The 24,874-nt window shown below is 65.3% G+C and overlaps 18 non-coding genes across 18 annotated transcripts; all 18 read right to left on the bottom strand.

Moving 5' to 3' along the window:
* Positions 1 to 218: 218 nt before the first annotated feature.
* LOC142872099 (small nucleolar RNA SNORD115) lies at positions 219 to 299 on the bottom strand. The gene has a single exon (XR_012920340.1). It is a non-coding gene; the product is annotated as a small nucleolar RNA SNORD115 (small nucleolar RNA).
* Positions 300 to 1,615: 1,316 nt separating this feature from the next.
* LOC142872098 (small nucleolar RNA SNORD115) lies at positions 1,616 to 1,696 on the bottom strand. The gene has a single exon (XR_012920339.1). It is a non-coding gene; the product is annotated as a small nucleolar RNA SNORD115 (small nucleolar RNA).
* A 1,313-nt stretch (positions 1,697 to 3,009) lies between these two features.
* LOC142872097 (small nucleolar RNA SNORD115) lies at positions 3,010 to 3,090 on the bottom strand. The gene has a single exon (XR_012920338.1). It is a non-coding gene; the product is annotated as a small nucleolar RNA SNORD115 (small nucleolar RNA).
* Positions 3,091 to 4,406: 1,316 nt separating this feature from the next.
* Positions 4,407 to 4,487, bottom strand: LOC142872096 (small nucleolar RNA SNORD115). Its single transcript, XR_012920337.1, has one exon. It is a non-coding gene; the product is annotated as a small nucleolar RNA SNORD115 (small nucleolar RNA).
* Positions 4,488 to 5,800: 1,313 nt separating this feature from the next.
* Positions 5,801 to 5,881, bottom strand: LOC142872095 (small nucleolar RNA SNORD115). The gene has a single exon (XR_012920336.1). It is a non-coding gene; the product is annotated as a small nucleolar RNA SNORD115 (small nucleolar RNA).
* A 1,316-nt stretch (positions 5,882 to 7,197) lies between these two features.
* LOC142872094 (small nucleolar RNA SNORD115) lies at positions 7,198 to 7,278 on the bottom strand. The gene has a single exon (XR_012920335.1). It is a non-coding gene; the product is annotated as a small nucleolar RNA SNORD115 (small nucleolar RNA).
* Positions 7,279 to 8,591: 1,313 nt separating this feature from the next.
* On the bottom strand, positions 8,592 to 8,672 carry LOC142872093 (small nucleolar RNA SNORD115). Its single transcript, XR_012920334.1, has one exon. It is a non-coding gene; the product is annotated as a small nucleolar RNA SNORD115 (small nucleolar RNA).
* Positions 8,673 to 9,988: 1,316 nt separating this feature from the next.
* LOC142872092 (small nucleolar RNA SNORD115) lies at positions 9,989 to 10,069 on the bottom strand. Its single transcript, XR_012920333.1, has one exon. It is a non-coding gene; the product is annotated as a small nucleolar RNA SNORD115 (small nucleolar RNA).
* A 1,313-nt stretch (positions 10,070 to 11,382) lies between these two features.
* On the bottom strand, positions 11,383 to 11,463 carry LOC142872091 (small nucleolar RNA SNORD115). Its single transcript, XR_012920332.1, has one exon. It is a non-coding gene; the product is annotated as a small nucleolar RNA SNORD115 (small nucleolar RNA).
* Positions 11,464 to 12,779: 1,316 nt separating this feature from the next.
* On the bottom strand, positions 12,780 to 12,860 carry LOC142872090 (small nucleolar RNA SNORD115). The gene has a single exon (XR_012920331.1). It is a non-coding gene; the product is annotated as a small nucleolar RNA SNORD115 (small nucleolar RNA).
* A 1,313-nt stretch (positions 12,861 to 14,173) lies between these two features.
* Positions 14,174 to 14,254, bottom strand: LOC142872089 (small nucleolar RNA SNORD115). Its single transcript, XR_012920330.1, has one exon. It is a non-coding gene; the product is annotated as a small nucleolar RNA SNORD115 (small nucleolar RNA).
* A 1,316-nt stretch (positions 14,255 to 15,570) lies between these two features.
* LOC142872088 (small nucleolar RNA SNORD115) lies at positions 15,571 to 15,651 on the bottom strand. The gene has a single exon (XR_012920329.1). It is a non-coding gene; the product is annotated as a small nucleolar RNA SNORD115 (small nucleolar RNA).
* Positions 15,652 to 16,964: 1,313 nt separating this feature from the next.
* LOC142872160 (small nucleolar RNA SNORD115) lies at positions 16,965 to 17,045 on the bottom strand. The gene has a single exon (XR_012920401.1). It is a non-coding gene; the product is annotated as a small nucleolar RNA SNORD115 (small nucleolar RNA).
* A 1,316-nt stretch (positions 17,046 to 18,361) lies between these two features.
* Positions 18,362 to 18,442, bottom strand: LOC142872087 (small nucleolar RNA SNORD115). Its single transcript, XR_012920328.1, has one exon. It is a non-coding gene; the product is annotated as a small nucleolar RNA SNORD115 (small nucleolar RNA).
* A 1,313-nt stretch (positions 18,443 to 19,755) lies between these two features.
* On the bottom strand, positions 19,756 to 19,836 carry LOC142872159 (small nucleolar RNA SNORD115). The gene has a single exon (XR_012920400.1). It is a non-coding gene; the product is annotated as a small nucleolar RNA SNORD115 (small nucleolar RNA).
* A 1,316-nt stretch (positions 19,837 to 21,152) lies between these two features.
* Positions 21,153 to 21,233, bottom strand: LOC142872086 (small nucleolar RNA SNORD115). Its single transcript, XR_012920327.1, has one exon. It is a non-coding gene; the product is annotated as a small nucleolar RNA SNORD115 (small nucleolar RNA).
* A 1,313-nt stretch (positions 21,234 to 22,546) lies between these two features.
* Positions 22,547 to 22,627, bottom strand: LOC142872085 (small nucleolar RNA SNORD115). The gene has a single exon (XR_012920326.1). It is a non-coding gene; the product is annotated as a small nucleolar RNA SNORD115 (small nucleolar RNA).
* Positions 22,628 to 23,943: 1,316 nt separating this feature from the next.
* On the bottom strand, positions 23,944 to 24,024 carry LOC142872084 (small nucleolar RNA SNORD115). The gene has a single exon (XR_012920325.1). It is a non-coding gene; the product is annotated as a small nucleolar RNA SNORD115 (small nucleolar RNA).
* Between the last annotated feature and the right edge of the window lie 850 nt (positions 24,025 to 24,874).

The raw sequence follows: 24,874 nt of genomic DNA, 5'->3' as shown, positions 1-24,874 counted from the left end.
CGCAGCCACTGGGCCGCAAACATGCCCTGAGGCTGCAGAAGCGTCCACCTCACACCCAGCGCACCCAAGGCGCTTGGGGTGCTCACTGCGCAGGGCATGCAATGGCTCGGGTCCCCCGGCATGGCCTCCAGGGCCTGCAGCCTCAGGCTGAAGAGACCGATGGCCCCGCACGGGAGAGCTGCAGGCCAACGTCCTCTTCCAAAACGCTCCCCTAGGCTGGGCCTCAGCGTAATCCTATTGAGCATGATTTTTAAGTCATCACCTCTCTTCAGACCATATGAGGTTCTCATCATCGACCCAGCCCCGGGCGGCCCGTCCCCATGCCCACATGCCCTTGGACCGGGAGAAGCTCACCACAAGGTCCATCCGGGAGACGAGGGAGCCACGAAGGACAGGAGTTTCGGCACAGGGCGAGCTCTGCTCCGCTTTCAGCACCACTGCGCCTTCCACGCCGGTTCTGAGGGAACTCTCTCTCCGGGGACGGTATCCGCCCGCAAATGTGGAAGACGGGGTCGGTCCCAAGGCAGTCACATTCCTCTGGGGAAGCGGCGGCTGGCTTACCATGCATTTCCTCCAGGGACCTGAGGGAGGATCCCGACCGTGGAATGCTTGCAGAGTTTGGGGGTCCCCTCCTCCACCCATTGCATTTGGGGGCCAGAACACGCAAGGCGGACCGCTGGCTGGGCTTGGGCCAGGCAACGCGGGTCACGCTTTACGGCAGGTCAAGGGCCTCCCACTTCTCCTCTCTGCCAGGATGCACCCCAGGACCCGGGTCCGGCCACCGTGCCCTGTCAACTGGACGTGAACCCCACTCGCTCACGACCCAGGGTCCGCAACACGAAGCCACGTGCACCCCCATGCCTGCCAGTCCCTTCCCCCAACCCTTCGCAGGGAACCTCAGAAGCCCAGGCCTCCATGCGCCCACCCCACGGACACGGGGAAGCCCAAGGCTGCGGACCCCGGGCCGGGCCCGTCCGCCTCCTCTTTGTCTTGGCTCAAGCATCAGCGCCCAGTCACAGCCCCGATAGGGAGCCTAGGACCACGTGGGCGTGTCGTGGCAGGGGTCCACACGGCCACTCCTTTCTGGGAGCCCATGTCCCTCCCTAACTGCAAGGGAAGTCTGCGCTCAGAAACAGAATGGGGATCCTCCGAGGACGGCGTCCTCGAGGACCGTCCCCCTCAAGGACAGAGGAGCACCGGGTCCACTGCGCCATGCGCGTGCCACCGGGAAGCGCTCTTGGCCCAAAGCGCACGCAGCCTCGGACAACTCATTGCTTCTCCGGCGCTCATGGCTCAAGACCCCAGCCGTGCACTCACCTGGGATCCTGACTGCCTTGGGGCCAGCCTGGGCAGCACGGCTCCCTGAAAGACACGACGGGGGCAGCACGAGCTCAGCACGCGGCCAGGGTGCTGCAAACATGCCCTGCCGCTGGACAATGGTCCCCCTGACGCCCAGCGCACACAAGGAGCTTGGGGTGCTCACTGCGCAGGGCATGCACCGGCTCGGGTCCCCCGGGATGGCCTGCAGGGCCTCCAGTCTCCGGCTGAAGAGACCGATGGCCCCGCACGGGAGAGCTGCAGGCCAACGTCCCCTTCCAAAACGCTCCCCTAGGCTGGGCCTCAGCGTAATCCTATTGAGCATGATTTTTAAGTCATCACCTCTCTTCAGACCATATGAGGTTCTCATCATCGACCCTGCCCAGGGCGGCCCCTCCCCATGCACACACGCCCTAGGACCCGGAGCAGCTCACCACAGGGCCATCTCGGAGAACAGGGGGCCACGGAGCACACGAGTTGCGGCACAGGGCAAGCTGCGCTCCGCTTGGACCACCACTGCGCCGATCGCGCTCGTTCTGAGGGAACTCTCTCCGGGGACGCTAGCTGCCTTGGAATGTGGACGACAGTCGGTCCCCGAGGAGTCGCATTCCTCTCGGGAATCGGTGGCCGGCTTACCCATGCATTGCCCACAGGGACCTGAGGGGGCATCCCGACCGGGGAATGCTTGCGGAGTCTGGGGGTCGCTTGCCCCTCCCATCGCATTGGGGTCCAGAACACGCGAGGCGCACCGCCCGCTGGGCTTGGGCCAGGCGACGCGCTTCCCGCCCTACAGCAGGTCAAGGGCCTCCCACTTCTCCTTCCTGCCAGGATGCACCCAAGGACCCGGGTACGGCCACCGTACCCGGTCAACTGGACCTGAACCCCACTCACTCGTGACCCAGGGCCCGGGTCAGGAAGCCGCGTGCAGCCCCATGCCCGCCAGGCCCACCCCCCAATCCTTTACAGGGACCTCAGAAGCCCAGGCCTCCATGCGCCCACCATGAGCTTCTCATGGCCATGAGAAGTCAAGGGCTGTGCACCCGAGGCCGGGCCTGTCCACCTCCTCTTTGCTTGGGCTGGAGGCTCAGCTCCCTGCCACAGCCCCGATAGGGAGCCCGGGACCACGCGGGCCTGTCGTGGCAGCCGTCCTCGCGGCCACTCCTTTCTGGGAGCCCCTGTCCCTCCCTAACTGCAAGCGAACTCTGGGCTCGGAAACAAAAGGGGTACCCTCTGAGGACGACGTCCTCAAGGATCGTCCCCCTCAAGTAGGGAGGAGCGAAGGGTCCACTTCGCCATGCGCCTGCCAGAGGGAAGCGCCCTTGGACTAAGGCGGAGCCTTGGACAACCCATTGCTTCTCAGGTCCTGGCTCCAGCCCCAGTAGGTCCACTCACCTGGGATCCTGAGACTGCCTTGGGGCCAACCTGGGCAGCACGGCTCCCTGAAAGACACGACGGGGGCCATACGAGCTCAGCACGCAGCCACTGGGCCGCAAACATGCCCTGAGGCTGCAGAAGGGTCCACCTCACACCCAGCGCACCCAAGGCGCTTGGGGTGCTCACTGCGCAGGGCATGCAATGGCTCGGGTCCCCCGGCATGGCCTCCAGGGCCTGCAGTCTCAGGCTGAAGAGACCGATGGCCCCGCACGGGAGAGCTGCAGGCCAACGTCCTCTTCCAAAACGCTCCCCTAGGCTGGGCCTCAGCGTAATCCTATTGAGCATGATTTTTAAGTCATCACCTCTCTTCAGACCATATGAGGTTCTCATCATCGACCCAGCCCCGGGCGGCCCGTCCCCATGCCCACATGCCCTTGGACCGGGAGAAGCTCACCACAAGGTCCATCCGGGAGACGAGGGAGCCACGAAGGACAGGAGTTTCGGCACAGGGCGAGCTCTGCTCCGCTTTCAGCACCACTGCGCCTTCCACGCCGGTTCTGAGGGAACTCTCTCTCCGGGGACGGTATCCGCCCGCAAATGTGGAAGACGGGGTCGGTCCCAAGGCAGTCACATTCCTCTGGGGAAGCGGCGGCTGGCTTACCATGCATTTCCTCCAGGGACCTGAGGGAGGATCCCGACCGTGGAATGCTTGCAGAGTTTGGGGGTCCCCTCCTCCACCCATTGCATTTGGGGGCCAGAACACGCAAGGCGGACCGCTGGCTGGGCTTGGGCCAGGCAACGCGGGTCACGCTTTACGGCAGGTCAAGGGCCTCCCACTTCTCCTCTCTGCCAGGATGCACCCCAGGACCCGGGTCCGGCCACCGTGCCCTGTCAACTGGACGTGAACCCCACTCGCTCACGACCCAGGGTCCGCAACACGAAGCCACGTGCACCCCCATGCCTGCCAGTCCCTTCCCCCAACCCTTCGCAGGGAACCTCAGAAGCCCAGGCCTCCATGCGCCCACCCCACGGACACGGGGAAGCCCAAGGCTGCGGACCCCGGGCCGGGCCCGTCCGCCTCCTCTTTGTCTTGGCTCAAGCATCAGCGCCCAGTCACAGCCCCGATAGGGAGCCTAGGACCACGTGGGCGTGTCGTGGCAGGGGTCCACACGGCCACTCCTTTCTGGGAGCCCATGTCCCTCCCTAACTGCAAGGGAAGTCTGCGCTCAGAAACAGAATGGGGATCCTCCGAGGACGGCGTCCTCGAGGACCGTCCCCCTCAAGGACAGAGGAGCACCGGGTCCACTGCGCCATGCGCGTGCCACCGGGAAGCGCTCTTGGCCCAAAGCGCACGCAGCCTCGGACAACTCATTGCTTCTCCGGCGCTCATGGCTCAAGACCCCAGCCGTGCACTCACCTGGGATCCTGACTGCCTTGGGGCCAGCCTGGGCAGCACGGCTCCCTGAAAGACACGACGGGGGCAGCACGAGCTCAGCACGCGGCCAGGGTGCTGCAAACATGCCCTGCCGCTGGACAATGGTCCCCCTGACGCCCAGCGCACACAAGGAGCTTGGGGTGCTCACTGCGCAGGGCATGCACCGGCTCGGGTCCCCCGGGATGGCCTGCAGGGCCTCCAGTCTCCGGCTGAAGAGACCGATGGCCCCGCACGGGAGAGCTGCAGGCCAACGTCCCCTTCCAAAACGCTCCCCTAGGCTGGGCCTCAGCGTAATCCTATTGAGCATGATTTTTAAGTCATCACCTCTCTTCAGACCATATGAGGTTCTCATCATCGACCCTGCCCAGGGCGGCCCCTCCCCATGCACACACGCCCTAGGACCCGGAGCAGCTCACCACAGGGCCATCTCGGAGAACAGGGGGCCACGGAGCACACGAGTTGCGGCACAGGGCAAGCTGCGCTCCGCTTGGACCACCACTGCGCCGATCGCGCTCGTTCTGAGGGAACTCTCTCCGGGGACGCTAGCTGCCTTGGAATGTGGACGACAGTCGGTCCCCGAGGAGTCGCATTCCTCTCGGGAATCGGTGGCCGGCTTACCCATGCATTGCCCACAGGGACCTGAGGGGGCATCCCGACCGGGGAATGCTTGCGGAGTCTGGGGGTCGCTTGCCCCTCCCATCGCATTGGGGTCCAGAACACGCGAGGCGCACCGCCCGCTGGGCTTGGGCCAGGCGACGCGCTTCCCGCCCTACAGCAGGTCAAGGGCCTCCCACTTCTCCTTCCTGCCAGGATGCACCCAAGGACCCGGGTACGGCCACCGTACCCGGTCAACTGGACCTGAACCCCACTCACTCGTGACCCAGGGCCCGGGTCAGGAAGCCGCGTGCAGCCCCATGCCCGCCAGGCCCACCCCCCAATCCTTTACAGGGACCTCAGAAGCCCAGGCCTCCATGCGCCCACCATGAGCTTCTCATGGCCATGAGAAGTCAAGGGCTGTGCACCCGAGGCCGGGCCTGTCCACCTCCTCTTTGCTTGGGCTGGAGGCTCAGCTCCCTGCCACAGCCCCGATAGGGAGCCCGGGACCACGCGGGCCTGTCGTGGCAGCCGTCCTCGCGGCCACTCCTTTCTGGGAGCCCCTGTCCCTCCCTAACTGCAAGCGAACCCTGGGCTCGGAAACAAAAGGGGTACCCTCTGAGGACGACGTCCTCAAGGATCGTCCCCCTCAAGTAGGGAGGAGCGTAGGGTCCACTTCGCCATGCGCCTGCCAGAGGGAAGCGCCCTTGGACTAAGGCGGAGCCTTGGACAACCCATTGCTTCTCAGGTCCTGGCTCCAGCCCCAGTAGGTCCACTCACCTGGGATCCTGAGACTGCCTTGGGGCCAACCTGGGCAGCACGGCTCCCTGAAAGACACGACGGGGGCCATACGAGCTCAGCACGCAGCCACTGGGCCGCAAACATGCCCTGAGGCTGCAGAAGGGTCCACCTCACACCCAGTGCACCCAAGGCGCTTGGGGTGCTCACTGCGCAGGGCATGCAATGGCTCGGGTCCCCCGGCATGGCCTCCAGGGCCTGCAGCCTCAGGCTGAAGAGACCGATGGCCCCGCACGGGAGAGCTGCAGGCCAACGTCCTCTTCCAAAACGCTCCCCTAGGCTGGGCCTCAGCGTAATCCTATTGAGCATGATTTTTAAGTCATCACCTCTCTTCAGACCATATGAGGTTCTCATCATCGACCCAGCCCCGGGCGGCCCGTCCCCATGCCCACATGCCCTTGGACCGGGAGAAGCTCACCACAAGGTCCATCCGGGAGACGAGGGAGCCACGAAGGACAGGAGTTTCGGCACAGGGCGAGCTCTGCTCCGCTTTCAGCACCACTGCGCCTTCCACGCCGGTTCTGAGGGAACTCTCTCTCCGGGGACGGTATCCGCCCGCAAATGTGGAAGACGGGGTCGGTCCCAAGGCAGTCACATTCCTCTGGGGAAGCGGCGGCTGGCTTACCATGCATTTCCTCCAGGGACCTGAGGGAGGATCCCGACCGTGGAATGCTTGCAGAGTTTGGGGGTCCCCTCCTCCACCCATTGCATTTGGGGGCCAGAACACGCAAGGCGGACCGCTGGCTGGGCTTGGGCCAGGCAACGCGGGTCACGCTTTACGGCAGGTCAAGGGCCTCCCACTTCTCCTCTCTGCCAGGATGCACCCCAGGACCCGGGTCCGGCCACCGTGCCCTGTCAACTGGACGTGAACCCCACTCGCTCACGACCCAGGGTCCGCAACACGAAGCCACGTGCACCCCCATGCCTGCCAGTCCCTTCCCCCAACCCTTCGCAGGGAACCTCAGAAGCCCAGGCCTCCATGCGCCCACCCCACGGACACGGGGAAGCCCAAGGCTGCGGACCCCGGGCCGGGCCCGTCCGCCTCCTCTTTGTCTTGGCTCAAGCATCAGCGCCCAGTCACAGCCCCGATAGGGAGCCTAGGACCACGTGGGCGTGTCGTGGCAGGGGTCCACACGGCCACTCCTTTCTGGGAGCCCATGTCCCTCCCTAACTGCAAGGGAAGTCTGCGCTCAGAAACAGAATGGGGATCCTCCGAGGACGGCGTCCTCGAGGACCGTCCCCCTCAAGGACAGAGGAGCACCGGGTCCACTGCGCCATGCGCGTGCCACCGGGAAGCGCTCTTGGCCCAAAGCGCACGCAGCCTCGGACAACTCATTGCTTCTCCGGCGCTCATGGCTCAAGACCCCAGCCGTGCACTCACCTGGGATCCTGACTGCCTTGGGGCCAGCCTGGGCAGCACGGCTCCCTGAAAGACACGACGGGGGCAGCACGAGCTCAGCACGCGGCCAGGGTGCTGCAAACATGCCCTGCCGCTGGACAATGGTCCCCCTGACGCCCAGCGCACACAAGGAGCTTGGGGTGCTCACTGCGCAGGGCATGCACCGGCTCGGGTCCCCCGGGATGGCCTGCAGGGCCTCCAGTCTCCGGCTGAAGAGACCGATGGCCCCGCACGGGAGAGCTGCAGGCCAACGTCCCCTTCCAAAACGCTCCCCTAGGCTGGGCCTCAGCGTAATCCTATTGAGCATGATTTTTAAGTCATCACCTCTCTTCAGACCATATGAGGTTCTCATCATCGACCCTGCCCAGGGCGGCCCCTCCCCATGCACACACGCCCTAGGACCCGGAGCAGCTCACCACAGGGCCATCTCGGAGAACAGGGGGCCACGGAGCACACGAGTTGCGGCACAGGGCAAGCTGCGCTCCGCTTGGACCACCACTGCGCCGATCGCGCTCGTTCTGAGGGAACTCTCTCCGGGGACGCTAGCTGCCTTGGAATGTGGACGACAGTCGGTCCCCGAGGAGTCGCATTCCTCTCGGGAATCGGTGGCCGGCTTACCCATGCATTGCCCACAGGGACCTGAGGGGGCATCCCGACCGGGGAATGCTTGCGGAGTCTGGGGGTCGCTTGCCCCTCCCATCGCATTGGGGTCCAGAACACGCGAGGCGCACCGCCCGCTGGGCTTGGGCCAGGCGACGCGCTTCCCGCCCTACAGCAGGTCAAGGGCCTCCCACTTCTCCTTCCTGCCAGGATGCACCCAAGGACCCGGGTACGGCCACCGTACCCGGTCAACTGGACCTGAACCCCACTCACTCGTGACCCAGGGCCCGGGTCAGGAAGCCGCGTGCAGCCCCATGCCCGCCAGGCCCACCCCCCAATCCTTTACAGGGACCTCAGAAGCCCAGGCCTCCATGCGCCCACCATGAGCTTCTCATGGCCATGAGAAGTCAAGGGCTGTGCACCCGAGGCCGGGCCTGTCCACCTCCTCTTTGCTTGGGCTGGAGGCTCAGCTCCCTGCCACAGCCCCGATAGGGAGCCCGGGACCACGCGGGCCTGTCGTGGCAGCCGTCCTCGCGGCCACTCCTTTCTGGGAGCCCCTGTCCCTCCCTAACTGCAAGCGAACCCTGGGCTCGGAAACAAAAGGGGTACCCTCTGAGGGCGACGTCCTCAAGGATCGTCCCCCTCAAGTAGGGAGGAGCGAAGGGTCCACTTCGCCATGCGCCTGCCAGAGGGAAGCGCCCTTGGACTAAGGCGGAGCCTTGGACAACCCATTGCTTCTCAGGTCCTGGCTCCAGCCCCAGTAGGTCCACTCACCTGGGATCCTGAGACTGCCTTGGGGCCAACCTGGGCAGCACGGCTCCCTGAAAGACACGACGGGGGCCATACGAGCTCAGCACGCAGCCACTGGGCCGCAAACATGCCCTGAGGCTGCAGAAGGGTCCACCTCACACCCAGCGCACCCAAGGCGCTTGGGGTGCTCACTGCGCAGGGCATGCAATGGCTCGGGTCCCCCGGCATGGCCTCCAGGGCCTGCAGTCTCAGGCTGAAGAGACCGATGGCCCCGCACGGGAGAGCTGCAGGCCAACGTCCTCTTCCAAAACGCTCCCCTAGGCTGGGCCTCAGCGTAATCCTATTGAGCATGATTTTTAAGTCATCACCTCTCTTCAGACCATATGAGGTTCTCATCATCGACCCAGCCCCGGGCGGCCCGTCCCCATGCCCACATGCCCTTGGACCGGGAGAAGCTCACCACAAGGTCCATCCGGGAGACGAGGGAGCCACGAAGGACAGGAGTTTCGGCACAGGGCGAGCTCTGCTCCGCTTTCAGCACCACTGCGCCTTCCACGCCGGTTCTGAGGGAACTCTCTCTCCGGGGACGGTATCCGCCCGCAAATGTGGAAGACGGGGTCGGTCCCAAGGCAGTCACATTCCTCTGGGGAAGCGGCGGCTGGCTTACCATGCATTTCCTCCAGGGACCTGAGGGAGGATCCCGACCGTGGAATGCTTGCAGAGTTTGGGGGTCCCCTCCTCCACCCATTGCATTTGGGGGCCAGAACACGCAAGGCGGACCGCTGGCTGGGCTTGGGCCAGGCAACGCGGGTCACGCTTTACGGCAGGTCAAGGGCCTCCCACTTCTCCTCTCTGCCAGGATGCACCCCAGGACCCGGGTCCGGCCACCGTGCCCTGTCAACTGGACGTGAACCCCACTCGCTCACGACCCAGGGTCCGCAACACGAAGCCACGTGCACCCCCATGCCTGCCAGTCCCTTCCCCCAACCCTTCGCAGGGAACCTCAGAAGCCCAGGCCTCCATGCGCCCACCCCACGGACACGGGGAAGCCCAAGGCTGCGGACCCCGGGCCGGGCCCGTCCGCCTCCTCTTTGTCTTGGCTCAAGCATCAGCGCCCAGTCACAGCCCCGATAGGGAGCCTAGGACCACGTGGGCGTGTCGTGGCAGGGGTCCACACGGCCACTCCTTTCTGGGAGCCCATGTCCCTCCCTAACTGCAAGGGAAGTCTGCGCTCAGAAACAGAATGGGGATCCTCCGAGGACGGCGTCCTCGAGGACCGTCCCCCTCAAGGACAGAGGAGCACCGGGTCCACTGCGCCATGCGCGTGCCACCGGGAAGCGCTCTTGGCCCAAAGCGCACGCAGCCTCGGACAACTCATTGCTTCTCCGGCGCTCATGGCTCAAGACCCCAGCCGTGCACTCACCTGGGATCCTGACTGCCTTGGGGCCAGCCTGGGCAGCACGGCTCCCTGAAAGACACGACGGGGGCAGCACGAGCTCAGCACGCGGCCAGGGTGCTGCAAACATGCCCTGCCGCTGGACAATGGTCCCCCTGACGCCCAGCGCACACAAGGAGCTTGGGGTGCTCACTGCGCAGGGCATGCACCGGCTCGGGTCCCCCGGGATGGCCTGCAGGGCCTCCAGTCTCCGGCTGAAGAGACCGATGGCCCCGCACGGGAGAGCTGCAGGCCAACGTCCCCTTCCAAAACGCTCCCCTAGGCTGGGCCTCAGCGTAATCCTATTGAGCATGATTTTTAAGTCATCACCTCTCTTCAGACCATATGAGGTTCTCATCATCGACCCTGCCCAGGGCGGCCCCTCCCCATGCACACACGCCCTAGGACCCGGAGCAGCTCACCACAGGGCCATCTCGGAGAACAGGGGGCCACGGAGCACACGAGTTGCGGCACAGGGCAAGCTGCGCTCCGCTTGGACCACCACTGCGCCGATCGCGCTCGTTCTGAGGGAACTCTCTCCGGGGACGCTAGCTGCCTTGGAATGTGGACGACAGTCGGTCCCCGAGGAGTCGCATTCCTCTCGGGAATCGGTGGCCGGCTTACCCATGCATTGCCCACAGGGACCTGAGGGGGCATCCCGACCGGGGAATGCTTGCGGAGTCTGGGGGTCGCTTGCCCCTCCCATCGCATTGGGGTCCAGAACACGCGAGGCGCACCGCCCGCTGGGCTTGGGCCAGGCGACGCGCTTCCCGCCCTACAGCAGGTCAAGGGCCTCCCACTTCTCCTTCCTGCCAGGATGCACCCAAGGACCCGGGTACGGCCACCGTACCCGGTCAACTGGACCTGAACCCCACTCACTCGTGACCCAGGGCCCGGGTCAGGAAGCCGCGTGCAGCCCCATGCCCGCCAGGCCCACCCCCCAATCCTTTACAGGGACCTCAGAAGCCCAGGCCTCCATGCGCCCACCATGAGCTTCTCATGGCCATGAGAAGTCAAGGGCTGTGCACCCGAGGCCGGGCCTGTCCACCTCCTCTTTGCTTGGGCTGGAGGCTCAGCTCCCTGCCACAGCCCCGATAGGGAGCCCGGGACCACGCGGGCCTGTCGTGGCAGCCGTCCTCGCGGCCACTCCTTTCTGGGAGCCCCTGTCCCTCCCTAACTGCAAGCGAACCCTGGGCTCGGAAACAAAAGGGGTACCCTCTGAGGACGACGTCCTCAAGGATCGTCCCCCTCAAGTAGGGAGGAGCGTAGGGTCCACTTCGCCATGCGCCTGCCAGAGGGAAGCGCCCTTGGACTAAGGCGGAGCCTTGGACAACCCATTGCTTCTCAGGTCCTGGCTCCAGCCCCAGTAGGTCCACTCACCTGGGATCCTGAGACTGCCTTGGGGCCAACCTGGGCAGCACGGCTCCCTGAAAGACACGACGGGGGCCATACGAGCTCAGCACGCAGCCACTGGGCCGCAAACATGCCCTGAGGCTGCAGAAGGGTCCACCTCACACCCAGTGCACCCAAGGCGCTTGGGGTGCTCACTGCGCAGGGCATGCAATGGCTCGGGTCCCCCGGCATGGCCTCCAGGGCCTGCAGCCTCAGGCTGAAGAGACCGATGGCCCCGCACGGGAGAGCTGCAGGCCAACGTCCTCTTCCAAAACGCTCCCCTAGGCTGGGCCTCAGCGTAATCCTATTGAGCATGATTTTTAAGTCATCACCTCTCTTCAGACCATATGAGGTTCTCATCATCGACCCAGCCCCGGGCGGCCCGTCCCCATGCCCACATGCCCTTGGACCGGGAGAAGCTCACCACAAGGTCCATCCGGGAGACGAGGGAGCCACGAAGGACAGGAGTTTCGGCACAGGGCGAGCTCTGCTCCGCTTTCAGCACCACTGCGCCTTCCACGCCGGTTCTGAGGGAACTCTCTCTCCGGGGACGGTATCCGCCCGCAAATGTGGAAGACGGGGTCGGTCCCAAGGCAGTCACATTCCTCTGGGGAAGCGGCGGCTGGCTTACCATGCATTTCCTCCAGGGACCTGAGGGAGGATCCCGACCGTGGAATGCTTGCAGAGTTTGGGGGTCCCCTCCTCCACCCATTGCATTTGGGGGCCAGAACACGCAAGGCGGACCGCTGGCTGGGCTTGGGCCAGGCAACGCGGGTCACGCTTTACGGCAGGTCAAGGGCCTCCCACTTCTCCTCTCTGCCAGGATGCACCCCAGGACCCGGGTCCGGCCACCGTGCCCTGTCAACTGGACGTGAACCCCACTCGCTCACGACCCAGGGTCCGCAACACGAAGCCACGTGCACCCCCATGCCTGCCAGTCCCTTCCCCCAACCCTTCGCAGGGAACCTCAGAAGCCCAGGCCTCCATGCGCCCACCCCACGGACACGGGGAAGCCCAAGGCTGCGGACCCCGGGCCGGGCCCGTCCGCCTCCTCTTTGTCTTGGCTCAAGCATCAGCGCCCAGTCACAGCCCCGATAGGGAGCCTAGGACCACGTGGGCGTGTCGTGGCAGGGGTCCACACGGCCACTCCTTTCTGGGAGCCCATGTCCCTCCCTAACTGCAAGGGAAGTCTGCGCTCAGAAACAGAATGGGGATCCTCCGAGGACGGCGTCCTCGAGGACCGTCCCCCTCAAGGACAGAGGAGCACCGGGTCCACTGCGCCATGCGCGTGCCACCGGGAAGCGCTCTTGGCCCAAAGCGCACGCAGCCTCGGACAACTCATTGCTTCTCCGGCGCTCATGGCTCAAGACCCCAGCCGTGCACTCACCTGGGATCCTGACTGCCTTGGGGCCAGCCTGGGCAGCACGGCTCCCTGAAAGACACGACGGGGGCAGCACGAGCTCAGCACGCGGCCAGGGTGCTGCAAACATGCCCTGCCGCTGGACAATGGTCCCCCTGACGCCCAGCGCACACAAGGAGCTTGGGGTGCTCACTGCGCAGGGCATGCACCGGCTCGGGTCCCCCGGGATGGCCTGCAGGGCCTCCAGTCTCCGGCTGAAGAGACCGATGGCCCCGCACGGGAGAGCTGCAGGCCAACGTCCCCTTCCAAAACGCTCCCCTAGGCTGGGCCTCAGCGTAATCCTATTGAGCATGATTTTTAAGTCATCACCTCTCTTCAGACCATATGAGGTTCTCATCATCGACCCTGCCCAGGGCGGCCCCTCCCCATGCACACACGCCCTAGGACCCGGAGCAGCTCACCACAGGGCCATCTCGGAGAACAGGGGGCCACGGAGCACACGAGTTGCGGCACAGGGCAAGCTGCGCTCCGCTTGGACCACCACTGCGCCGATCGCGCTCGTTCTGAGGGAACTCTCTCCGGGGACGCTAGCTGCCTTGGAATGTGGACGACAGTCGGTCCCCGAGGAGTCGCATTCCTCTCGGGAATCGGTGGCCGGCTTACCCATGCATTGCCCACAGGGACCTGAGGGGGCATCCCGACCGGGGAATGCTTGCGGAGTCTGGGGGTCGCTTGCCCCTCCCATCGCATTGGGGTCCAGAACACGCGAGGCGCACCGCCCGCTGGGCTTGGGCCAGGCGACGCGCTTCCCGCCCTACAGCAGGTCAAGGGCCTCCCACTTCTCCTTCCTGCCAGGATGCACCCAAGGACCCGGGTACGGCCACCGTACCCGGTCAACTGGACCTGAACCCCACTCACTCGTGACCCAGGGCCCGGGTCAGGAAGCCGCGTGCAGCCCCATGCCCGCCAGGCCCACCCCCCAATCCTTTACAGGGACCTCAGAAGCCCAGGCCTCCATGCGCCCACCATGAGCTTCTCATGGCCATGAGAAGTCAAGGGCTGTGCACCCGAGGCCGGGCCTGTCCACCTCCTCTTTGCTTGGGCTGGAGGCTCAGCTCCCTGCCACAGCCCCGATAGGGAGCCCGGGACCACGCGGGCCTGTCGTGGCAGCCGTCCTCGCGGCCACTCCTTTCTGGGAGCCCCTGTCCCTCCCTAACTGCAAGCGAACTCTGGGCTCGGAAACAAAAGGGGTACCCTCTGAGGACGACGTCCTCAAGGATCGTCCCCCTCAAGTAGGGAGGAGCGAAGGGTCCACTTCGCCATGCGCCTGCCAGAGGGAAGCGCCCTTGGACTAAGGCGGAGCCTTGGACAACCCATTGCTTCTCAGGTCCTGGCTCCAGCCCCAGTAGGTCCACTCACCTGGGATCCTGAGACTGCCTTGGGGCCAACCTGGGCAGCACGGCTCCCTGAAAGACACGACGGGGGCCATACGAGCTCAGCACGCAGCCACTGGGCCGCAAACATGCCCTGAGGCTGCAGAAGGGTCCACCTCACACCCAGCGCACCCAAGGCGCTTGGGGTGCTCACTGCGCAGGGCATGCAATGGCTCGGGTCCCCCGGCATGGCCTCCAGGGCCTGCAGCCTCAGGCTGAAGAGACCGATGGCCCCGCACGGGAGAGCTGCAGGCCAACGTCCTCTTCCAAAACGCTCCCCTAGGCTGGGCCTCAGCGTAATCCTATTGAGCATGATTTTTAAGTCATCACCTCTCTTCAGACCATATGAGGTTCTCATCATCGACCCAGCCCCGGGCGGCCCGTCCCCATGCCCACATGCCCTTGGACCGGGAGAAGCTCACCACAAGGTCCATCCGGGAGACGAGGGAGCCACGAAGGACAGGAGTTTCGGCACAGGGCGAGCTCTGCTCCGCTTTCAGCACCACTGCGCCTTCCACGCCGGTTCTGAGGGAACTCTCTCTCCGGGGACGGTATCCGCCCGCAAATGTGGAAGACGGGGTCGGTCCCAAGGCAGTCACATTCCTCTGGGGAAGCGGCGGCTGGCTTACCATGCATTTCCTCCAGGGACCTGAGGGAGGATCCCGACCGTGGAATGCTTGCAGAGTTTGGGGGTCCCCTCCTCCACCCATTGCATTTGGGGGCCAGAACACGCAAGGCGGACCGCTGGCTGGGCTTGGGCCAGGCAACGCGGGTCACGCTTTACGGCAGGTCAAGGGCCTCCCACTTCTCCTCTCTGCCAGGATGCACCCCAGGACCCGGGTCCGGCCACCGTGCCCTGTCAACTGGACGTGAACCCCACTCGCTCACGACCCAGGGTCCGCAACACGAAGCCACGTGCACCCCCATGCCTGCCAGTCCCTTCCCCCAACCCTTCGCAGGGAACCTCAGAAGCCCAGGCCTCCATGCGCCCACCCCACGGACACGGGGAAGCCCAAGGCTGCGGACCCCGGGCCGGGCCCGTCCGCCTCCTCTTTGTCTTGGCTCAAGCATCAGCGCCCAGTCACAGCCCCGATAGGGAGCCTAGGACCACGTGGGCGTGTCGTGGCAGGGGTCCACACGGCCACTCCTTTCTGGGAGCCCATGTCCCTCCCTAACTGCAAGGGAAGTCTGCGCTCAGAAACAGAATGGGGATCCTCCGAGGACGGCGTCCTCGAGGACCGTCCCCCTCAAGGACAGAGGAGCACCGGGTCCACTGCGCCATGCGCGTGCCACCGGGAAGCGCTCTTGGCCCAAAGCGCACGCAGCCTCGGACAACTCATTGCTTCTCCGGCGCTCATGGCTCAAGACCCCAGCCGTGCACTCACCTGGGATCCTGACTGCCTTGGGGCCAGCCTGGGCAGCACGGCTCCCTGAAAGACACGACGGGGGCAGCACGAGCTCAGCACGCGGCCAGGGTGCTGCAAACATGCCCTGCCGCTGGACAATGGTCCCCCTGACGCCCAGCGCACACAAGGAGCTTGGGGTGCTCACTGCGCAGGGCATGCACCGGCTCGGGTCCCCCGGGATGGCCTGCAGGGCCTCCAGTCTCCGGCTGAAGAGACCGATGGCCCCGCACGGGAGAGCTGCAGGCCAACGTCCCCTTCCAAAACGCTCCCCTAGGCTGGGCCTCAGCGTAATCCTATTGAGCATGATTTTTAAGTCATCACCTCTCTTCAGACCATATGAGGTTCTCATCATCGACCCTGCCCAGGGCGGCCCCTCCCCATGCACACACGCCCTAGGACCCGGAGCAGCTCACCACAGGGCCATCTCGGAGAACAGGGGGCCACGGAGCACACGAGTTGCGGCACAGGGCAAGCTGCGCTCCGCTTGGACCACCACTGCGCCGATCGCGCTCGTTCTGAGGGAACTCTCTCCGGGGACGCTAGCTGCCTTGGAATGTGGACGACAGTCGGTCCCCGAGGAGTCGCATTCCTCTCGGGAATCGGTGGCCGGCTTACCCATGCATTGCCCACAGGGACCTGAGGGGGCATCCCGACCGGGGAATGCTTGCGGAGTCTGGGGGTCGCTTGCCCCTCCCATCGCATTGGGGTCCAGAACACGCGAGGCGCACCGCCCGCTGGGCTTGGGCCAGGCGACGCGCTTCCCGCCCTACAGCAGGTCAAGGGCCTCCCACTTCTCCTTCCTGCCAGGATGCACCCAAGGACCCGGGTACGGCCACCGTACCCGGTCAACTGGACCTGAACCCCACTCACTCGTGACCCAGGGCCCGGGTCAGGAAGCCGCGTGCAGCCCCATGCCCGCCAGGCCCACCCCCCAATCCTTTACAGGGACCTCAGAAGCCCAGGCCTCCATGCGCCCACCATGAGCTTCTCATGGCCATGAGAAGTCAAGGGCTGTGCACCCGAGGCCGGGCCTGTCCACCTCCTCTTTGCTTGGGCTGGAGGCTCAGCTCCCTGCCACAGCCCCGATAGGGAGCCCGGGACCACGCGGGCCTGTCGTGGCAGCCGTCCTCGCGGCCACTCCTTTCTGGGAGCCCCTGTCCCTCCCTAACTGCAAGCGAACCCTGGGCTCGGAAACAAAAGGGGTACCCTCTGAGGGCGACGTCCTCAAGGATCGTCCCCCTCAAGTAGGGAGGAGCGAAGGGTCCACTTCGCCATGCGCCTGCCAGAGGGAAGCGCCCTTGGACTAAGGCGGAGCCTTGGACAACCCATTGCTTCTCAGGTCCTGGCTCCAGCCCCAGTAGGTCCACTCACCTGGGATCCTGAGACTGCCTTGGGGCCAACCTGGGCAGCACGGCTCCCTGAAAGACACGACGGGGGCCATACGAGCTCAGCACGCAGCCACTGGGCCGCAAACATGCCCTGAGGCTGCAGAAGGGTCCACCTCACACCCAGCGCACCCAAGGCGCTTGGGGTGCTCACTGCGCAGGGCATGCAATGGCTCGGGTCCCCCGGCATGGCCTCCAGGGCCTGCAGCCTCAGGCTGAAGAGACCGATGGCCCCGCACGGGAGAGCTGCAGGCCAACGTCCTCTTCCAAAACGCTCCCCTAGGCTGGGCCTCAGTGTAATCCTATTGAGCATGATTTTTAAGTCATCACCTCTCTTCAGACCATATGAGGTTCTCATCATCGACCCAGCCCCGGGCGGCCCGTCCCCATGCCCACATGCCCTTGGACCGGGAGAAGCTCACCACAAGGTCCATCCGGGAGACGAGGGAGCCACGAAGGACAGGAGTTTCGGCACAGGGCGAGCTCTGCTCCGCTTTCAGCACCACTGCGCCTTCCACGCCGGTTCTGAGGGAACTCTCTCTCCGGGGACGGTATCCGCCCGCAAATGTGGAAGACGGGGTCGGTCCCAAGGCAGTCACATTCCTCTGGGGAAGCGGCGGCTGGCTTACCATGCATTTCCTCCAGGGACCTGAGGGAGGATCCCGACCGTGGAATGCTTGCAGAGTTTGGGGGTCCCCTCCTCCACCCATTGCATTTGGGGGCCAGAACACGCAAGGCGGACCGCTGGCTGGGCTTGGGCCAGGCAACGCGGGTCACGCTTTACGGCAGGTCAAGGGCCTCCCACTTCTCCTCTCTGCCAGGATGCACCCCAGGACCCGGGTCCGGCCACCGTGCCCTGTCAACTGGACGTGAACCCCACTCGCTCACGACCCAGGGTCCGCAACACGAAGCCACGTGCACCCCCATGCCTGCCAGTCCCTTCCCCCAACCCTTCGCAGGGAACCTCAGAAGCCCAGGCCTCCATGCGCCCACCCCACGGACACGGGGAAGCCCAAGGCTGCGGACCCCGGGCCGGGCCCGTCCGCCTCCTCTTTGTCTTGGCTCAAGCATCAGCGCCCAGTCACAGCCCCGATAGGGAGCCTAGGACCACGTGGGCGTGTCGTGGCAGGGGTCCACACGGCCACTCCTTTCTGGGAGCCCATGTCCCTCCCTAACTGCAAGGGAAGTCTGCGCTCAGAAACAGAATGGGGATCCTCCGAGGACGGCGTCCTCGAGGACCGTCCCCCTCAAGGACAGAGGAGCACCGGGTCCACTGCGCCATGCGCGTGCCACCGGGAAGCGCTCTTGGCCCAAAGCGCACGCAGCCTCGGACAACTCATTGCTTCTCCGGCGCTCATGGCTCAAGACCCCAGCCGTGCACTCACCTGGGATCCTGACTGCCTTGGGGCCAGCCTGGGCAGCACGGCTCCCTGAAAGACACGACGGGGGCAGCACGAGCTCAGCACGCGGCCAGGGTGCTGCAAACATGCCCTGCCGCTGGACAATGGTCCCCCTGACGCCCAGCGCACACAAGGAGCTTGGGGTGCTCACTGCGCAGGGCATGCACCGGCTCGGGTCCCCCGGGATGGCCTGCAGGGCCTCCAGTCTCCGGCTGAAGAGACCGATCGCCCCGCACGGGAGAGCTGCAGGCCAACGTCCCCTTCCAAAACGCTCCCCTAGGCTGGGCCTCAGCGTAATCCTATTGAGCATGATTTTTAAGTCATCACCTCTCTTCAGACCATATGAGGTTCTCATCATCGACCCTGCCCAGGGCGGCCCCTCCCCATGCACACACGCCCTAGGACCCGGAGCAGCTCACCACAGGGCCATCTCGGAGAACAGGGGGCCACGGAGCACACGAGTTGCGGCACAGGGCAAGCTGCGCTCCGCTTGGACCACCACTGCGCCGATCGCGCTCGTTCTGAGGGAACTCTCTCCGGGGACGCTAGCTGCCTTGGAATGTGGACGACAGTCGGTCCCCGAGGAGTCGCATTCCTCTCGGGAATCGGTGGCCGGCTTACCCATGCATTGCCCACAGGGACCTGAGGGGGCATCCCGACCGGGGAATGCTTGCGGAGTCTGGGGGTCGCTTGCCCCTCCCATCGCATTGGGGTCCAGAACACGCGAGGCGCACCGCCCGCTGGGCTTGGGCCAGGCGACGCGCTTCCCGCCCTACAGCAGGTCAAGGGCCTCCCACTTCTCCTTCCTGCCAGGATGCACCCAAGGACCCGGGTACGGCCACCGTACCCGGTCAACTGGACCTGAACCCCACTCACTCGTGACCCAGGGCCCGGGTCAGGAAGCCGCGTGCAGCCCCATGCCCGCCAGGCCCACCCCCCAATCCTTTACAGGGACCTCAGAAGCCCAGGCCTCCATGCGCCCACCATGAGCTTCTCATGGCCATGAGAAGTCAAGGGCTGTGCACCCGAGGCCGGGCCTGTCCACCTCCTCTTTGCTTGGGCTGGAGGCTCAGCTCCCTGCCACAGCCCCGATAGGGAGCCCGGGACCACGCGGGCCTGTCGTGGCAGCCGTCCTCGCGGCCACTCCTTTCTGGGAGCCCCTGTCCCTCCCTAACTGCAAGCGAACCCTGGGCTCGGAAACAAAAGGGGTACCCTCTGAGGGCGACGTCCTCAAGGATCGTCCCCCTCAAGTAGGGAGGAGCGAAGGGTCCACTTCGCCATGCGCCTGCCAGAGGGAAGCGCCCTTGGACTAAGGCGGAGCCTTGGACAACCCATTGCTTCTCAGGTCCTGGCTCCAGCCCCAGTAGGTCCACTCACCTGGGATCCTGAGACTGCCTTGGGGCCAACCTGGGCAGCACGGCTCCCTGAAAGACACGACGGGGGCCATACGAGCTCAGCACGCAGCCACTGGGCCGCAAACATGCCCTGAGGCTGCAGAAGGGTCCACCTCACACCCAGCGCACCCAAGGCGCTTGGGGTGCTCACTGCGCAGGGCATGCAATGGCTCGGGTCCCCCGGCATGGCCTCCAGGGCCTGCAGCCTCAGGCTGAAGAGACCGATGGCCCCGCACGGGAGAGCTGCAGGCCAACGTCCTCTTCCAAAACGCTCCCCTAGGCTGGGCCTCAGTGTAATCCTATTGAGCATGATTTTTAAGTCATCACCTCTCTTCAGACCATATGAGGTTCTCATCATCGACCCAGCCCCGGGCGGCCCGTCCCCATGCCCACATGCCCTTGGACCGGGAGAAGCTCACCACAAGGTCCATCCGGGAGACGAGGGAGCCACGAAGGACAGGAGTTTCGGCACAGGGCGAGCTCTGCTCCGCTTTCAGCACCACTGCGCCTTCCACGCCGGTTCTGAGGGAACTCTCTCTCCGGGGACGGTATCCGCCCGCAAATGTGGAAGACGGGGTCGGTCCCAAGGCAGTCACATTCCTCTGGGGAAGCGGCGGCTGGCTTACCATGCATTTCCTCCAGGGACCTGAGGGAGGATCCCGACCGTGGAATGCTTGCAGAGTTTGGGGGTCCCCTCCTCCACCCATTGCATTTGGGGGCCAGAACACGCAAGGCGGACCGCTGGCTGGGCTTGGGCCAGGCAACGCGGGTCACGCTTTACGGCAGGTCAAGGGCCTCCCACTTCTCCTCTCTGCCAGGATGCACCCCAGGACCCGGGTCCGGCCACCGTGCCCTGTCAACTGGACGTGAACCCCACTCGCTCACGACCCAGGGTCCGCAACACGAAGCCACGTGCACCCCCATGCCTGCCAGTCCCTTCCCCCAACCCTTCGCAGGGAACCTCAGAAGCCCAGGCCTCCATGCGCCCACCCCACGGACACGGGGAAGCCCAAGGCTGCGGACCCCGGGCCGGGCCCGTCCGCCTCCTCTTTGTCTTGGCTCAAGCATCAGCGCCCAGTCACAGCCCCGATAGGGAGCCTAGGACCACGTGGGCGTGTCGTGGCAGGGGTCCACACGGCCACTCCTTTCTGGGAGCCCATGTCCCTCCCTAACTGCAAGGGAAGTCTGCGCTCAGAAACAGAATGGGGATCCTCCGAGGACGGCGTCCTCGAGGACCGTCCCCCTCAAGGACAGAGGAGCACCGGGTCCACTGCGCCATGCGCGTGCCACCGGGAAGCGCTCTTGGCCCAAAGCGCACGCAGCCTCGGACAACTCATTGCTTCTCCGGCGCTCATGGCTCAAGACCCCAGCCGTGCACTCACCTGGGATCCTGACTGCCTTGGGGCCAGCCTGGGCAGCACGGCTCCCTGAAAGACACGACGGGGGCAGCACGAGCTCAGCACGCGGCCAGGGTGCTGCAAACATGCCCTGCCGCTGGACAATGGTCCCCCTGACGCCCAGCGCACACAAGGAGCTTGGGGTGCTCACTGCGCAGGGCATGCACCGGCTCGGGTCCCCCGGGATGGCCTGCAGGGCCTCCAGTCTCCGGCTGAAGAGACCGATCGCCCCGCACGGGAGAGCTGCAGGCCAACGTCCCCTTCCAAAACGCTCCCCTAGGCTGGGCCTCAGCGTAATCCTATTGAGCATGATTTTTAAGTCATCACCTCTCTTCAGACCATATGAGGTTCTCATCATCGACCCTGCCCAGGGCGGCCCCTCCCCATGCACACACGCCCTAGGACCCGGAGCAGCTCACCACAGGGCCATCTCGGAGAACAGGGGGCCACGGAGCACACGAGTTGCGGCACAGGGCAAGCTGCGCTCCGCTTGGACCACCACTGCGCCGATCGCGCTCGTTCTGAGGGAACTCTCTCCGGCGACGCTAGCTGCCTTGGAATGTGGACGACAGTCGGTCCCCGAGGAGTCGCATTCCTCTCGGGAATCGGTGGCCGGCTTACCCATGCATTGCCCACAGGGACCTGAGGGGGCATCCCGACCGGGGAATGCTTGCGGAGTCTGGGGGTCGCTTGCCCCTCCCATCGCATTGGGGTCCAGAACACGCGAGGCGCACCGCCCGCTGGGCTTGGGCCAGGCGACGCGCTTCCCGCCCTACAGCAGGTCAAGGGCCTCCCACTTCTCCTTCCTGCCAGGATGCACCCAAGGACCCGGGTACGGCCACCGTACCCGGTCAACTGGACCTGAACCCCACTCACTCGTGACCCAGGGCCCGGGTCAGGAAGCCGCGTGCAGCCCCATGCCCGCCAGGCCCACCCCCCAATCCTTTACAGGGACCTCAGAAGCCCAGGCCTCCATGCGCCCACCATGAGCTTCTCATGGCCATGAGAAGTCAAGGGCTGTGCACCCGAGGCCGGGCCTGTCCACCTCCTCTTTGCTTGGGCTGGAGGCTCAGCTCCCTGCCACAGCCCCGATAGGGAGCCCGGGACCACGCGGGCCTGTCGTGGCAGCCGTCCTCGCGGCCACTCCTTTCTGGGAGCCCCTGTCCCTCCCTAACTGCAAGTGAACCCTGGGCTCGGAAACAAAAGGGGTACCCTCTGAGGGCGACGTCCTCAAGGATCGTCCCCCTCAAGTAGGGAGGAGCGAAGGGTCCACTTCGCCATGCGCCTGCCAGAGGGAAGCGCCCTTGGACTAAGGCGGAGCCTTGGACAACCCATTGCTTCTCAGGTCCTGGCTCCAGCCCCAGTAGGTCCACTCACCTGGGATCCTGAGACTGCCTTGGGGCCAACCTGGGCAGCACGGCTCCCTGAAAGACACGACGGGGGCCATACGAGCTCAGCACGCAGCCACTGGGCCGCAAACATGCCCTGAGGCTGCAGAAGGGTCCACCTCACACCCAGCGCACCCAAGGCGCTTGGGGTGCTCACTGCGCAGGGCATGCAATGGCTCGGGTCCCCCGGCATGGCCTCCAGGGCCTGCAGCCTCAGGCTGAAGAGACCGATGGCCCCGCACGGGAGAGCTGCAGGCCAACGTCCTCTTCCAAAACGCTCCCCTAGGCTGGGCCTCAGCGTAATCCTATTGAGCATGATTTTTAAGTCATCACCTCTCTTCAGACCATATGAGGTTCTCATCATCGACCCAGCCCCGGGCGGCCCGTCCCCATGCCCACATGCCCTTGGACCGGGAGAAGCTCACCACAAGGTCCATCCGGGAGACGAGGGAGCCACGAAGGACAGGAGTTTCGGCACAGGGCGAGCTCTGCTCCGCTTTCAGCACCACTGCGCCTTCCACGCCGGTTCTGAGGGAACTCTCTCTCCGGGGACGGTATCCGCCCGCAAATGTGGAAGACGGGGTCGGTCCCAAGGCAGTCACATTCCTCTGGGGAAGCGGCGGCTGGCTTACCATGCATTTCCTCCAGGGACCTGAGGGAGGATCCCGACCGTGGAATGCTTGCAGAGTTTGGGGGTCCCCTCCTCCACCCATTGCATTTGGGGGCCAGAACACGCAAGGCGGACCGCTGGCTGGGCTTGGGCCAGGCAACGCGGGTCACGCTTTACGGCAGGTCAAGGGCCTCCCACTTCTCCTCTCTGCCAGGATGCACCCCAGGACCCGGGTCCGGCCACCGTGCCCTGTCAACTGGACGTGAACCCCACTCGCTCACGACCCAGGGTCCGCAACACGAAGCCACGTGCACCCCCATGCCTGCCAGTCCCTTCCCCCAACCCTTCGCAGGGAACCTCAGAAGCCCAGGCCTCCATGCGCCCACCCCACGGACACGGGGAAGCCCAAGGCTGCGGACCCCGGGCCGGGCCCGTCCGCCTCCTCTTTGTCTTGGCTCAAGCATCAGCGCCCAGTCACAGCCCCGATAGGGAGCCTAGGACCACGTGGGCGTGTCGTGGCAGGGGTCCACACGGCCACTCCTTTCTGGGAGCCCATGTCCCTCCCTAACTGCAAGGGAAGTCTGCGCTCAGAAACAGAATGGGGATCCTCCGAGGACGGCGTCCTCGAGGACCGTCCCCCTCAAGGACAGAGGAGCACCGGGTCCACTGCGCCATGCGCGTGCCACCGGGAAGCGCTCTTGGCCCAAAGCGCACGCAGCCTCGGACAACTCATTGCTTCTCCGGCGCTCATGGCTCAAGACCCCAGCCGTGCACTCACCTGGGATCCTGACTGCCTTGGGGCCAGCCTGGGCAGCACGGCTCCCTGAAAGACACGACGGGGGCAGCACGAGCTCAGCACGCGGCCAGGGTGCTGCAAACATGCCCTGCCGCTGGACAATGGTCCCCCTGACGCCCAGCGCACACAAGGAGCTTGGGGTGCTCACTGCGCAGGGCATGCACCGGCTCGGGTCCCCCGGGATGGCCTGCAGGGCCTCCAGTCTCCGGCTGAAGAGACCGATGGCCCCGCACGGGAGAGCTGCAGGCCAACGTCCCCTTCCAAAACGCTCCCCTAGGCTGGGCCTCAGCGTAATCCTATTGAGCATGATTTTTAAGTCATCACCTCTCTTCAGACCATATGAGGTTCTCATCATCGACCCTGCCCAGGGCGGCCCCTCCCCATGCACACACGCCCTAGGACCCGGAGCAGCTCACCACAGGGCCATCTCGGAGAACAGGGGGCCACGGAGCACACGAGTTGCGGCACAGGGCAAGCTGCGCTCCGCTTGGACCACCACTGCGCCGATCGCGCTCGTTCTGAGGGAACTCTCTCCGGCGACGCTAGCTGCCTTGGAATGTGGACGACAGTCGGTCCCCGAGGAGTCGCATTCCTCTCGGGAATCGGTGGCCGGCTTACCCATGCATTGCCCACAGGGACCTGAGGGGGCATCCCGACCGGGGAATGCTTGCAGAGTCTGGGGGTCGCTTGCCCCTCCCATCGCATTGGGGTCCAGAACACGCGAGGCGCACCGCCCGCTGGGCTTGGGCCAGGCGACGCGCTTCCCGCCCTACAGCAGGTCAAGGGCCTCCCACTTCTCCTTCCTGCCAGGATGCACCCAAGGACCCGGGTACGGCCACCGTACCCGGTCAACTGGACCTGAACCCCACTCACTCGTGACCCAGGGCCCGGGTCAGGAAGCCGCGTGCAGCCCCATGCCCGCCAGGCCCACCCCCCAATCCTTTACAGGGACCTCAGAAGCCCAGGCCTCCATGCGCCCACCATGAGCTTCTCATGGCCATGAGAAGTCAAGGGCTGTGCACCCGAGGCCGGGCCTGTCCACCTCCTCTTTGCTTGGGCTGGAGGCTCAGCTCCCTGCCACAGCCCCGATAGGGAGCCCGGGACCACGCGGGCCTGTCGTGGCAGCCGTCCTCGCGGCCACTCCTTTCTGGGAGCCCCTGTCCCTCCCTAACTGCAAGCGAACCCTGGGCTCGGAAACAAAAGGGGTACCC

Source organism: Microcebus murinus, chromosome 7, assembly GCF_040939455.1.
Source record: "Microcebus murinus isolate Inina chromosome 7, M.murinus_Inina_mat1.0, whole genome shotgun sequence".
NCBI lineage: Eukaryota > Metazoa > Chordata > Mammalia > Primates > Cheirogaleidae > Microcebus > Microcebus murinus.
Note: the sequence above shows the minus strand (reverse complement) of the source record. Positions and strands in the feature narration are given on the sequence as shown.